This window comes from Bos javanicus, chromosome X (assembly GCF_032452875.1).
Source record: "Bos javanicus breed banteng chromosome X, ARS-OSU_banteng_1.0, whole genome shotgun sequence".
Lineage (NCBI taxonomy): Eukaryota > Metazoa > Chordata > Mammalia > Artiodactyla > Bovidae > Bos > Bos javanicus.
The window spans coordinates 75,860,042-75,874,597 of NC_083897.1; the positions used below are offsets into that span (position 1 = coordinate 75,860,042).

The 14,556-nt window shown below is 37.2% G+C and overlaps 1 protein-coding gene across 1 annotated transcript in view; it reads left to right on the forward strand.

Moving 5' to 3' along the window:
* Positions 1-12,205: 12,205 nt before the first annotated feature.
* Positions 12,206-14,556, forward strand: part of CYSLTR1 (cysteinyl leukotriene receptor 1) — a 66,292-nt gene continuing 63,941 nt past the window's right edge. The window contains exon 1 of the mRNA XM_061409645.1: positions 12,206-12,847. The gene's annotated coding sequence lies outside the window, so the exon portion shown is untranslated. The remainder of the gene's footprint in view (positions 12,848-14,556) is intronic.

Sequence of the window (14,556 nt, forward strand, 5' to 3'; positions counted from 1 at the left end):
AGCAATGGACAAACAACTAATCTCAAAAATATACAAACAACTCCTACAGCTCAACTCCAGAAAAATAAATGACCCAATCAAAAAATGGGCCAAAGAACTAAATAGACATTTCTCCAAAGAAGACATACAGATGGCTAACAAACACATGAAAAGATGCTCAACATCACTCATTATCAGAGAAATGCAAATCAAAATCACTATGAGGTACCATTTCACACCAGTCAGAATGGCTGCGATCCAAAAGTCTACAAGCAATAAATGCTGGAGAGGGTGTGGAGAAAAGGGAACCCTCTTACACTGTTGGTGGGAATGCAAACTAGTACAGCCACTATGGAGAACAGTGTGGAGATTCCTTAAAAAACTGGAAATAGAACTGCCTTATGATCCAGCAATCCCACTGCTGGGCATACACACTGAGGAAACCAGAAGGGAAAGAGACACGTGTACCCCAATGTTCATCGCAGCACTGTTTACAATAGCCAGGACATGGAAGCAACCTAGATGTCCATCAGCAGATGAATGGATAAAGAAAGCTGTGGTACATATACACAATGGAGTATTACTCAGCCATTAAAAAGAATACATTTGAATCAGTTCTAATGAGGTGGATGAAACTGGAGCCTATTATACAGAGTGAAGTAAGCCAGAAGGAAAAACACCATTACAGTATACTAACCCATATATATGGAATTTAGAAAGATGGTAACAATAACCCTGTGTACGAGACAGCAAAAGAGACACTGATGTATAAAACAGTCTTATGGACTCTGTGGGAGAGGGAGAGGGTGGGAAGATTTGGGAGAATGGCATTGAAACATGTAAAATATCATGTATGAAACGAGATGCCAGTCCAGGTTCGATGCACAATACTGGGTGCTTGGGGCTAGAGCACTGGGACGACCCAGAGGGATGGTATGGGGTGGGAGGAGGGAGGAGGGTTCAGGATGGGGAACACATGTATACCTGTGGCAGATTCATTTTGATATTTGGCAAAACTAATACAATTATGTAAAGTTTAAAAATAAAATAAAATTTAAAAAAATAAATTAAAAAAAAAAAAACAAGGATCATGGCATCCAGTCCCACCACCTCATGACAAATAGATGGGGAAACAATGGAAATAGTGGTGGACTTTATTTTTGTGGGTTCCAAAATCACTGCAGATGGTGACTGCAGCCATGAAATTAAAAGACCCTTGCTCCTTGAAAGAAAAGTCATGACCAACCTAGACAGCATATTCAAAAGCAGAGACATTGTGGACAAAGGTCTGTCTAGTCAAACCTATGGTTTTTCCAGGAGTCATGTATGGATGTGAGAGTTTGACCATAGAGAATGCTGATGCTTTTGAACTGTGGTGTTGGAGAAGACTCTTGAGAGTCGCTTGGACTGCAAGGAGATCCAACCAGTCAATCCTAAAGGAAATAAGTTCTGAATATTCATTGGAAGGACTGATGTTGAAGCTGAAACTCCAGTACTTTGGCCACCTGATGCAAAGACCTGACTCAGTGGAAAAGATCCTGATGCTTGAAAAGATTGAAGGTGGGAGGAGAAGGGGTCAACAGAGGATAAGATGGTTGGATTGCATCACCAACTCGATGGACATGAGTTTGAGCAAGCTCCAAGAGTTGGTGTTTGACTGGGAAGCCTGGCATGCTGCAGTCCATGGGGTCATAAAGAGTCAGACACAACTGAATGACTGAACTGAACTGAAGTCTTATTCTATTATTTATATGGAGAGGCATGGGACCTGGAATAGTTAAGACAGTATGTAAAAAGAAGAATAGAAATGGAGTAATTACTCTATTCAATGTTAAGAATTACTATAGAGGGTGGCTGGGACAAGATGGCAGATTAGAAGGACCTTGAGTTCGTCTCCTATCAATATCGCACCCAAATCACAACTAACTGCTGAACAAACATCAATAGAAACAATTTCAACATACCAAAAAACATTTATTCTACATCCAATGATATAAATAAGAAACCACAATGATATGGTAGAAGGGGCACACTCACAATATAATCAAATCTCATACTACCCACATGGGTGACCAACAAACTGCAGATTATCAAAGAAGTTCTTCAAATTTTAAGATCTTTTTCCTTCTACTAACCCTGGGGTTCTTCATTTCTTCCTTTTCTAGTTGCTTTAGGTGTAGAGTTAGATTATTTATTTGACTTTTTTCTTGTAAAACAAATAAATAAATTTTAAAAAAAGAAAAGAAAACAAACTTATGGTTACCAAAGGACAAAAAAGAGGGAGGGATAAATTGGGAATTTAGGATTAACTGATACAGAACCTACTGAACCTACAGAACCAACAAGAACCTACTGTATAGCACAGGGAACTATACTCAATATTTTGTAATAAATCATAATGGAGAAGAATATGTGTGTGTGTATGTACAATTGTATCACTCTGCTGTACACCAGAAACTAACACTAAATTGTAAATCCACTATATTTCAATAAAGTTGTTTTGAATTTTTTATTAAAAAAAAGAATTTCTTTAGAAATAATGACTACGGAATTGGCATAGAAATAGAAACATAAATTAATGGAACAGAATAAATAACCTAGAAATAGACTAATATAAATATTCCCAACTATATTTGACAAAGATGCAAAAGCAATTCAGTGGAGGAAACCTCTTCAACAAATGGTGCTAGAACAATTGGATATCAATAGATTAAAAAATTAATCTCCACCAAAGTCTCACACTTTGCACAAAACTTAACTTTCAATGGATTACAGACTTAAATGTAAAACATACCTATGGCTGATTCGTGTTGCTGCTTGGCTGAAACCAATACAATACTATGAAGCAATTATCCTTCAATTAAAAATAAATAATTTTTTAAAAAACTGTAAAACTTTCAGAAAAATTAATAGGAAATTATCTTCAGAATCTTGGGAAAAGCAAAGAGTTTTGACATCAATAGCATGATCCATAAAGAGAAAAACTGACAAATTTGACCTCATTAAATTAAGAACTTTTGCAATTATCCTTCAATTAAAAATAAATAATTTTTTAAAAAACTGTAAAACTTTCAGAAAAATTAATAGGAAATTATCTTCAGAATCTTGGGAAAAGCAAAGAGTTTTGACATCAATAGCATGATCCATAAAGAGAAAAACTGACAAATTTGACCTCATTAAATTAAGAACTTTTGCTTTACAAAAAAGAAAAAAAAAAACCTATTAAGAGGTTGAAAATGCAAGCTATAGATTCAGACAAAATTCTTTCAAAAGACATATCTGACAATGGAATAGTGTAAAGAATATGTAAATGAGTCTCCAAAAGCAAAAAAAACAATTTTTTTAATAATTAGAAAATGAGCATGAAAATTAGAAAAGGCATGAACAGACACTTCACTGAAGAATATGTACAAATGGTAAATAAATACTTTTAAGATATTCAATTTATTAGTTCTTAGAGAAATACAGATTTAAATAATGAAATATCTCTATGCACTATTAGAATGGATTTTTTTAAGTGACACCAATCCTGTGAGGTTGTAAGAAACATCATTCATGCATTGGTTTTGGAAAGTAAAATTGTTCAGCCACTCTGGAAAGCAATTTGTCACTTTCTTACTAAGCTAAACATGCAACTGCCATTCAGTCAAACAATTGGACTCTTAGGCATTTTCACCAGAAGTAAAAAATTTTGTACACACAGAAGCCTGTCCAGAAGTGTTCATAGAAGTTTTGTTCATAAGAACAAATAACTGGACACAACCAAAATGTCCCCCAATAAGCATGCAATTAAACAAACTGTGGCATATGCATACCATGGAATACTACACAGCAATAAAATATGATCAACCTATTGATACACACAAAAACTTAGGATGAAGTTCCAGAGAACTATGCTGAGTGCTAAAAAGCCAATCCTATAAAAGGGTGACATGAATCTTTGTTGTGATAGAAATGTTCTGTATTTGATTATATCAGTGTCAGCCTCCTGATTGTGATATTGTGCTATAGATTTTTTTTAAGAAGCTACCATTGGGGGAAATGGGTCAAAAAGTGCACAACGTCTCTCTGTTATTTCTTAGAACTGCATGTGAATATCCAGTTATCATAGCATAATATTTTAATTTAAAAAATTTAGCACCAGGTTCCCCACCAACTTGTGTTGCATGACTGGCAAGTGAATAGGCTTTCTTTCCAGGACATCACCATCTGTGACAGGTCTGGGTGCCAGACCCTGTCTTGGTACACAGTGGGAACATGTTGAGTGACATAAGGGGTAAGAGGATAGGCTATCTGATGCCAATCTAAGCTCTGTAGCACTGACACGTCATTCCTCCTGAGTAGGATTCTGACTCAGAAGCATTTAACTATAATTCCACAAATAGTAGCTTTACCCCCATTGGCTCCTCAGCCAATTACATGCACCGTTTTTTAAGTTGGGTTTTTTTTTTTTATTTCTTTTATGAGTGTGTGTTTCTACCTCATCTTTTTTTACAAACCCTGTGTTGAGGGCTGACTTTGTTTAAATAACAACAAAGAAACTGCTTTGTAAATGATCTATAAGCAGATTGCCTGTGAAGAGAGAGAATATGTTTAATATTATAGAAATAAATTCATAATATAATGCTAAGTAAAAATCACAAGTTGATAAGCAATATGTATAGTGTAAGGCTGCACTCGCCCTCTGTGATGGCCCATACTCTGTATGTGGAGTGTGCTTCTCTCTGAATCTGAATAAATCCATTTCTTAGCTATCACTTTGTCTCTCACTGAATTCCTTCTGTGATGAGACATCTAGAACCTAACTTCATTAGGTCCTGAAATCAGGTAAAAAGGGTTTTAACTAGGTTTGAGTCCCAGCCATGTGGGTGCAAGTCCCAAGCAGAGTTTTGGCTGGGTTTGAGTCCCAAGCAAGCTTTTGGCTGGGTTTGAGTCCCAGCTAATTTGGAACCAGTCTGTTGTTCCATGTCTGGTTCTAGCTGTTGCTTCTTGACCTGCATACAGATTTCTCAGGAGGCAGGTAAGATGGTCTGGTATTCCCATCTCCTGAAGAATTTTCCACAGTTTATTGTGATCTACACAGTCAAAGGCTTTGGTGTAATCAATAAAGCAGGAGTAGGTGTTTTTCTGGAGAAGGCAATGGCAACCCACTCCAGTACTCTTGCCTGGAAAATCCCATGGACAGAGGAGCCTGGGAGGCTGCAGTCCATGGGGTCGCTGAGTTGGACATGACTGAGCAACTTCACTTTCACTTTTCACTTTCATGCACTGGAGAAGGAAATGGCAACCCACTCCAGTGTTCTTGCCTGGAGACTCCCAGGGACGGCGGAGCCTGGTAGGCTGCCTTCTATGGGGTCGCACAGAGTCGGACATGACTGATGCAACTTAGCAGCAGCAACATGTATAGTGTAATCCCATTTTGATGAATATATTTATATATATATATATATATATATATAAAAAGCAAAAAAGGCTATACATATAAATATTAAGAGTGGGTTACTTTAACATGATGGGATCATGTATGATTTTTTAATTGATTTTATTTCTGCTTAGTGATATTTTACACTTTTATATAACTAAAATAAAATGAAATAATTTCAGAAAAAAGAACAACTTAAATTTATTTACACTGAAATGTCAGAGATTTCACAGATCTACTTTCCTTCAAGCAGTTGGAACTCAGTCAGCATAAGAAGATATCTGGACCACACAAGAGATAAAAAAGAGAAAAGAGAGCTCCAGGAAGGGCTGAGTCCTAATTTATTCCCTAATTTATTTATTCCCTAATTTTTCTCAGGGCTGATCCAGCAAGACTGAGAAGTTTTGAGTTAATTTCATGTGTTTCACATGGTAGATAAGCCATGCCCCCAAGAAGACACATACACAGCGTGTAAGAGAGATTTCAAGATTTCTAGCTTCTTTTCTTCTTTGTTTAAAATGTTCATATGACTGGTTCTCTTAAGTATATACTAAGTACAACATGACTTTCTGACACTCTTAAAGCCTTAAAGGAGGCAACAGTTGTGCAACATGGGGTGCTTATTTATATATAATACTATCAGCACTTCCTCCTTAAAACAGGAAGGAAGAGAAGGACTGACAGTTGTAAACCCAAAATTAGTGAAATGAGGAGGCCTCTTTATCTCAGGAACAAAAGACAGACCATTACACTTACCATTTTGAGTGCTTCTGATAATTGCTTGTTTGTTCATTTGTTTAAATGATATTGGACTCAAGACAGCCTGGAGATGGAATAGTCATGAGATTCAAGAATATATCTTATTTAGAAATCAAGTGGACATTAGAACTATTTCAGTGGAGTGAGGGTACCAATAATATTTTAATGCAAAAAAGAAAGTTCAACATTACCTAACAAATGCATTTCACAAGCAACACTAAGTTAATAACAAAAAATAATCTCAGAATTTTATAATGCATTCCAATTTTCAAAGTGCTTTAACAGACTTCATTTTATCAACAGTGAGAAACTGAAAAACGATAGCTCTGGCTCTATCTTAAGAGATGTGACAAAAGCTATTGGTTTGAGTGCCTGAACACCAGATAAACCTTTACTCTTCATCCTAAAAGTGTATTTTCCTGCTATACAGAAAGTGTTCAACCAACCAGTAACCTCACATATGTCCCTTTCCCACAACTTTGTCCACTAATTTTCTCTATGTGTGAGAAATAAATGCAACTCTAAAATGCCAAGGGCAATCTATAAACTGACAAGTAAAATCGAGGTTGATCCATAAAAGTATGTTCCAAATTAAAAATCATGAAATTAAACTAAGCACTTTGTTCCATAGTCATATATATTACACTTTAAGGATTCAACTTAGCCCTGTGACACAGGAAAAAATCTTCTATTTTGTTATTTTTTTAGCCAAGGTCAAAACCTCAGCAAGCTAATCTAAGCACCAACTATCCAGTGGTGAGAGGCCTTTGGATAGAACAGGAAAGAACATAGTTAATAGGAGACAAATCAATGTCAAGTAAAGAACTTCTGATCATATGAAAGCAAAAGTAAAAAGAAAAGTCATCTAAAATGCAAATTGGAAAGTCTGTGAAAATGTTATTTTTTTTAAAAAAACCAAGATTCTATTTTATATTCTGATTTGTGCCCCATATTGCCTGAGAATTCACTTATACAAACCACAAAACCAGCAAAGCTAAGATATGGGAAAGTTTTTAATGCTCCAAACCAGAAATCATTCTTTGAAACAGTGTTACATTCCTGGCTGGTAACTTTAAATAACTCTGAGTGAGTAAACCATAATGTTAATGAAAATAAATCTATATGTATTAGAAGCATAATTTGTGCCAGACACTATGCACTTAAGTCCCATAATAACTGCATAAGGTAGTGTAATTATTGGCCCCATATTACAGACCAGGAATCTAAGGATACAAGAGTTTGGATAACTTGCCTAAGATCACAATTAGTAAATGGTGGAACCAAAATTCATCCCAGATCTGTCCACCTCCAGAGTTTATATTATTAAACCCTAGTGCTACAACCTCTCAGAATGTAGTTTCTTCCACTACCTTCTACTCCCTCGGGGGCGGGGGGGAGGGGTACTGAAAGGAAAAATGAAAAAAGAAAGTAATTGAAAACGTGCTTTATTTGCTTCAAAATGTTTGTTCAAGTCTAGTCTTGCTTGTATTTTTTGAAAGGGAAGTTATCTTGGTAAGAGAGGCGAAGCTAGTTAAGAGCTAGGCCCCAAAATCAAATATTTAAGTCCATTTCCCTTCTTGGCTTAGACAGTTGTTTGGTCCCTGGTGAGATAAAGGAAACATGCCAAACATAGCTTCTGAGCACATCCCTGGGGAACTTCCCCCAATACTAGGAAATAACTAAGAGGTTGTTTATATAGCTATTTACAGTTCACAAGCACTTTCACATGTGTTACCTCACTCTGATTCCCAGTAAAGTGACAGAGTGGTGGTTATTAACCCTTTACCATTATTAATTACAAATGGGAAAAACTGAAGCTCAGAAAATTCAAGTGACTTGCTCCCTCTCAGGTCACACCAAAAGTGATGAAGCCCCAATAAACCCAGGCCATGGAATTCCATTTTCAAGTTAAACTAATGTTTTCCCTTCAGGGGCTAAGGCAGTTTTACAAATAGTACTTTATTAACCCATACACACAGTAAAACACATACAAATACTCCTGAGAGATGAAGCGATTTAGCAGCAGCAGCAGCTCCAAATATAAAAATAAACCTTTGCCCTTTCATGGCTCTCCTTTTCTGTGAAATAAATGCTGTGAAATAAGCAGAGCTGATATTATCATCACTTTTCTAATAAGAACACTTAGACTCCCCATTTATAATGGGTGACCTCTCCTATAAAAGTCAGTTCTTGAGCGACTTCTTAATTTAGAGAAATTTAATAGACGATATTCACTCAACTATACTTAAAGGTATTTCCGGCTAGGCTAGCAAGTTTGGAGTAGCAGGAGCTTTGAGGATCTTCGGACTTCTTGCTGCTGCTGCTGCTGCTGCTGCTAAGTCGCTTCAGTCGTGTCCGACTCTGTGCGACCCCATAGACGGCAGCCCACCAGGCTCCTCTGTCCCTGGGATTCTCCAGGCAAGAACACTGGAGTGGGTTGCCACTTCCTTCTCCAATGCATGAAAGTGAAAAGTGAAAGTGAAATCGCTCAGTCGCGTCCAACTCTTAGCGACCCCATGGACTGCAGGCTACCAGACTCCTCCATCCATGTGATTTTCCAGGCAAGAGTACTGGAGTGGGGTGCCATTGCCTTCTCCTTGTGGACTTCTTAGACACTCCTAAAATAATTCTTAGTACACTAGTCTCTACACTGATGCTGAAGTTGAAACTCAGGTATTTTGGTCATCTGATGTGAACAGCTGACTCATTAGAAAAGTCCCTGATGCTGGGAAAGATTGAGGGCAGAAGGAGAAGAGGGCATCAGAGAATGACATGGTTTGATGGCATCACCAAAGCAATGGACATGAAATTGAGCAAACTTCAGGAGATGATGAGAGACAGGGAGGCCTGGCTTGCTACAGTTCATGGGATCACAAAGAATCGGACACCACTGGGCAACTGAACAACAACAGCACTAGTCTCTAGATACAGCAACACTTTCACCAGGAATTTACAGTACAATGATTACTCAGAAAGTTTTCTTTCATTTTCTTAGAAAAAACTAAACTTGACACACTTTTCAGTAGTTGCACAATCCCTTCAATTAACAGAAGGTCTAGTTCTCACTGAAAGTTTTTGTCTAATTCTCCCATTACTGATCTTCTTTAGAAGTAAAGTCTGAGGTAGGGGCAAATCCAACCAGCCCCAGTTCCTAGGTTTGCAGGCTATATACCAGGTTCCCTGATCACATGCACACAGCAGACTGTCTCTCACATCAGTTGCCAAAATGACTCACCAATACAGCCCATTTTCCTACTCACACCCATCTACAGCTGGACTCAGGGGCACATACTAAGTAGGAAAAAATAAAGTTGGAGTTTATCATCATTACTACAACTTCCATTTGTATAACTTTTTTTTTTTTTCCTTTTCATAGCACCTTTCTATATATTCTCTTTTTTGGTCCTGTCAGGGAGAAAGGCAGGAACTCTACAAATCCATGCAAATGAACTTTCTCATCCATGCTAACCAGATGGCATCCTCCTCAAACTTGAAAGCCCATACATGAAATTACACACACTAGTGTGCCTCAACTATGCCCGTAGACCCACACTGAGATATAAATAAATACAAAGGAAGTGGAAATAAATCTACTTACTCTTAATTAGGAATCCAGAAACTTGGCTTCTTTCCCAACTTTGGCACTTAATTATATGACCTTGTACTGATGATATGCTTTACTCCAAACTAAGTATTAATTTTAAAATCTATTCTAAATCTGTGCAGTTCAAAGCAGTAGCCACTGTCTATATGTTGGCTATCGAGCATCTGAAATGTGACTAGTGTAATTGAAGGACAGAATTTTCTATTTAATTTAATATAATTTAATGTATTTACATTTAAGTTTAAATAAGCACATAGTACTAGTGACTATGGCATTGGGCAGCACAGAATAATGTAGGGATTGGGGGCTTAAATAATCTGTACCAGCTCTCCTTAAGTGGTCTATACCATTCTGTCCTACAGGGTTTATTCAAACTTATTCAAATTTTTCATTTATTGTGTCATGGCCTCACCAGAAATGACAACTCAAAATTGATTTATATCATGAGGTAAGCCCTGGGGCAGAAATAGGGAGAGTGATGAGAGTCATATTTCCACAACTAGATTGATACTTTTCATTGTCTCTGATTTTCTTTAAGCTGGAACTAAAGCATGCATCATGGTATCCAAGGTTCTTTGAGTGAATGTATGTCTGTATAGAACTGGGCTGTAAGTATAGTAACACTCTTTATCTACCTTTTCAAAGTGTTGTGAGTATTAATTGTGGAACAGTTTCAGTTCTGAAAGAAAATAAGTGATGTTTCTTGATTTTTGTGGTAAAATAAACATCTTTAGAAAATCTCTTTCTCTTATGGCCTCAGTTACCTTATCTATAATATAAGAGAGTTGAACTAGATTTATTTAACAAACCAAACAAGGCAATCAGCTAACATCTAGGAACACAATGATTAACCAGATGTGTCATACCCTCAGGAACTCAATTTTTTAAAAAGTCTAAACAAAATGATTTTTCAAGGCCTTTTCAGCTCTATGAGTAAGCTATGAATCCTGCAGCACAAAGTTAATATATGAATGCTGTCTTACTGAAAATCTTATAACCTTCTACCCAAGTTTTACTCCATTAAGACAGAGTCCCCATCCAACTACACATTATTCACCTTCTTCCTCACCATTCCCTTCTTGGTCCTCTCCACCTCAATAAAAAATTAAGAACTGAAAGAGTCTGGGGAAAATGAGAAAGAATAGAGAGATGACAGCAAAGAGATAACAGTGTGATACTTCATCATTTCCTAAAATAATAGAAAATGTAAGGACAAGTAGGTAATGAAGACAGAATTGAAAAGAAAGGATAGAGAGATGAGGAAAGGAGATTAGGAATCTGCTGTCAGTTATAACAAACATGGCATAAATTGATATAGCTAAAGAAGGCAAAAACACAATTGGGGATGAGTGGAGCACTGCTTTTTTCCATCCCAGAGGCAGAGAAACAGCTAAGGACAGACAACTGGGGGAGTACACAGAGGCACCACAGGACATCCTGTCTCTGCCACAGTTATTGTGATGTCCTCTTGAAAGATTTTGCCTCTTTCTTTTTCCTTCCTTTCCTGAGTATGTACTACGCTTCCACCATAGTTGAAAATGGCTGTAACAGTCCAGATCAGAGGCAAAGTGGTAATTTATCCTCTGTCTCTCCTACAAACTTTCCCCTAGATCTCTGAGGATCCAAATTCAGTTGAAGAAATTCTATTTCTAATATCACTTCAGTTAGTAAAACTTTCCAGGAAAGGATTAGAGTATGATCTTGAATCCAAATGTTATCTCCTTCTTTAATTTGGTTGAATGACTTTTCCCCCCAACTAATAGCACAACCAAGAATACTATGAAAGGAGATGAATATTTAAGAAACCTTAGAGCCCTGACCCCAGGTTGGCTATGAGATAATTCTGTTACCTACAGATGCAAAGTTCAAGCCTTTGTTTCTGCAGCAGGTAGCATGCCAGAGGGCTGTTGCTAGTTTCCTGATTTACTGAGTACACAAATTCATTATTAGTTATAGGGCTATGTTTTAAAAGTGTTAATATGAACATATTTATGCCATCCCAAGATGAAATATCTTAATATACAACTCAATATAATTGCAGTAACCAATTCACATTTGGGTATTATTATCCATTTGGTTTATAACATCAAGGTGCTGCCCCAAGTTCCAGTCAACACATAACAGACTGTTATATCCCTTTATCCAGAAACAGACAGAGCATCCCAAAGCTCCAATATCCCAGAGCCTAGCCAAAGACAAATTCCTAGCCAAAGACAAATTCTTTCTAAATTCCCATAACAGGCCCACAGACAGAAAACCCAGTCATTCCAGACCACTCTTAGTGTGAGAGAAAGAAAAAAAATCATTTTTAATTCAACGGAGATAATGTATTGCTGTGGGGATTTTGAGAAACCAAATTCAACCTAAGACATTTATTTGTCAGGGCATAAGTCACCAGAAAGGAGGAGTCTTAGAATGCAGATAGAGCCATAATTGTCAGTGAGAGAGAGATGTAAAATTTATCTTGCCTAAGATCAGGTTTCACATGTTGACAGTTATATTAGCATATACTGGTATATATTTCTCCACCTACAAATAGTCTAACCACTCCCCCAAATCATAAAAATCAGAGAGAACTAAACTGGACAGAGTATACTCCTTCCTGCTTCCAATCTCAAAACAGTTGTGTGATTTCCTGAGGATTCCGTTACTGGAGCTAGGGATAAAAGTTCATTTATACACACAACAACCTGTAAGTCCAGTTTCTGTTCTTCTCTCCTTCTGCCTTCCCCTTCCCCCACTTTGAACCAGGGTAGCCAAATTGAGGCGTGCTTTAAACAGCTTGAGGACTGATCTGAAAGAGGAAGAAGAATTTGTATACATTGGCTAGCATATTTCCCCTGCCCTCCTCTCCTCTTGAAAATAGCAACAACTCATCTTTTCAAAGAAGTTTGCCTAAAAGAGCAGGCATAGTGTGAATGGTGTTTACTTTCAGGACCTCCAGGGTATTCAAATTTACTGTACAGCTGACCAGCAATGATTAGCTTTCCAAGGGACTGATAGATTGGATTTACTGAAGACCTGGAGCTTACTTCTGAGAGTGAATGCAAAAGACCCTAAATTGTCAACCTTGAAGTTAACAGGTAAGCAGATTCGATGTTTTTTTCAGTGCTAGAACCAGGCATTCTGCTGATGGTAGATTTTAGCAAATTCCCAGGAGTTTGAGGATAAATAATTTGCCTTGTCTGCTTTAAATTGGGCTGCTGGTATGATTCTTTCTGCTTTATTTATTAGACAGAGATTAAATAATCTAATCGGTCAGTCAACAAGTATTGCTCAGTGCTTCTGTTAGGGGTTCAACATGGCAAAATACCGAGGGGACACTCCCCAAGCCTCCAGCACCTTTGCAATCAAGTGAAAAAAGTAAGGGATATTTTTAAATTCTTTATTAAGGGCTCAGTGGAGTTTCTCTAAACTGTAATAGCAGTTTCCTTTAACATACAAATAAAATATACAGTGACGGCTGAAGGTAAACCCACTAGTGAAGACTGATTTGGTATCTTCACAAGGTAGTTTCATATTCATTATCCTACTTGAATCTATCAATATTCTGCAGTTTAAACAGGTAAGTGTTCTTATTTCTGTTTTGCAAAAAAAATAAATTCAAAGGGGTTAAGAAATTTTCTGGAAACTTGCCACACAACTAGAACTGACAAGTTCTGACTAGAAACTGAAAATAGAAAGCTCTCACAATTATAAATGAATATAAGGAAATTAGATGATTTAGTAGCTTGGACATATCTGACTTATACCAGGTTTAAACAGGCCTACCGCTTCATATATTTTAATCAAAATCTTTGGCCAGGAGCATCCTTCTACTTAGAAGCAAAGAGTTGTTTTCAAAAGTAAACAAATGGGTTGGTGGATTCCATCTATAGCTAAAAAACAAAAACAAAAAAATAACCTGAATTCAGTGGTTCTGCCTTCCAATCCTCTGATTATTTTGAAATCTAGAAAAAGGATTTTTAAGGCTATTATTAAAAAAAAATGTAACTAAACTTAGAGTTGAGATTACATTGCATTTCAAATATGTTGGTGAAATTTGTTTCCAGATAATTTTAAATTTATAATCTCTACTACAACAAGATCAAGTTTATGGTATCTATTTAAATTATTCAGAAAACTTTCTGTTGCTGTTTTATTATTAATTGTTCAATCAGAACTAAAAGCAGTCTGTGTTTACACTGTAAGTAAACAACCTGAGGTACTATATTTATATCTATCCCTTTAATAAAAACTGTTCCCCAGGTCCCCATGATATTTAAATGATTATACTAGCGAATCCCTTCCCACAAATGAAATAAATCAGCCCATGAACCCAAATAGAATGGTGAAGTGAAGAGAAGTGAGTTGTATCCAACTCTTTGCGACCCCATGGACTATAGAGTCCATGGAGTTCTCTAGGCCAGAATACTAGAATGGATAGCCTTTCCCTTCTCCAGGGGATCTTTCCAACCCAGGGATCAAACCCAGGTCTCCCACATTGGTAAAGAAACCCAGGCAGATTCTTTACCAGCTGAGCCACGAGGGAAGCAATAGAATGGTAGATTAAAGAAAGTTTGCAGGTTGAGTCCAGTGCGAAGTCAGCATTTAGGTGAATTTGCCATACATCAACATGAATCAGCCATAGGTATACATGTGACCCCCACATCCTGAACCCCCCTCCCACCTCCTCCCTCATTCAGCCCTCTGGGTTGTCCCAGAGCACCGGCTTTGAGTGCCCTGCTTCATGCACTGAATTTGCACTGGTCATCTATTTTACATGTGGCAATGTACATGTTTCAGTGCTCTT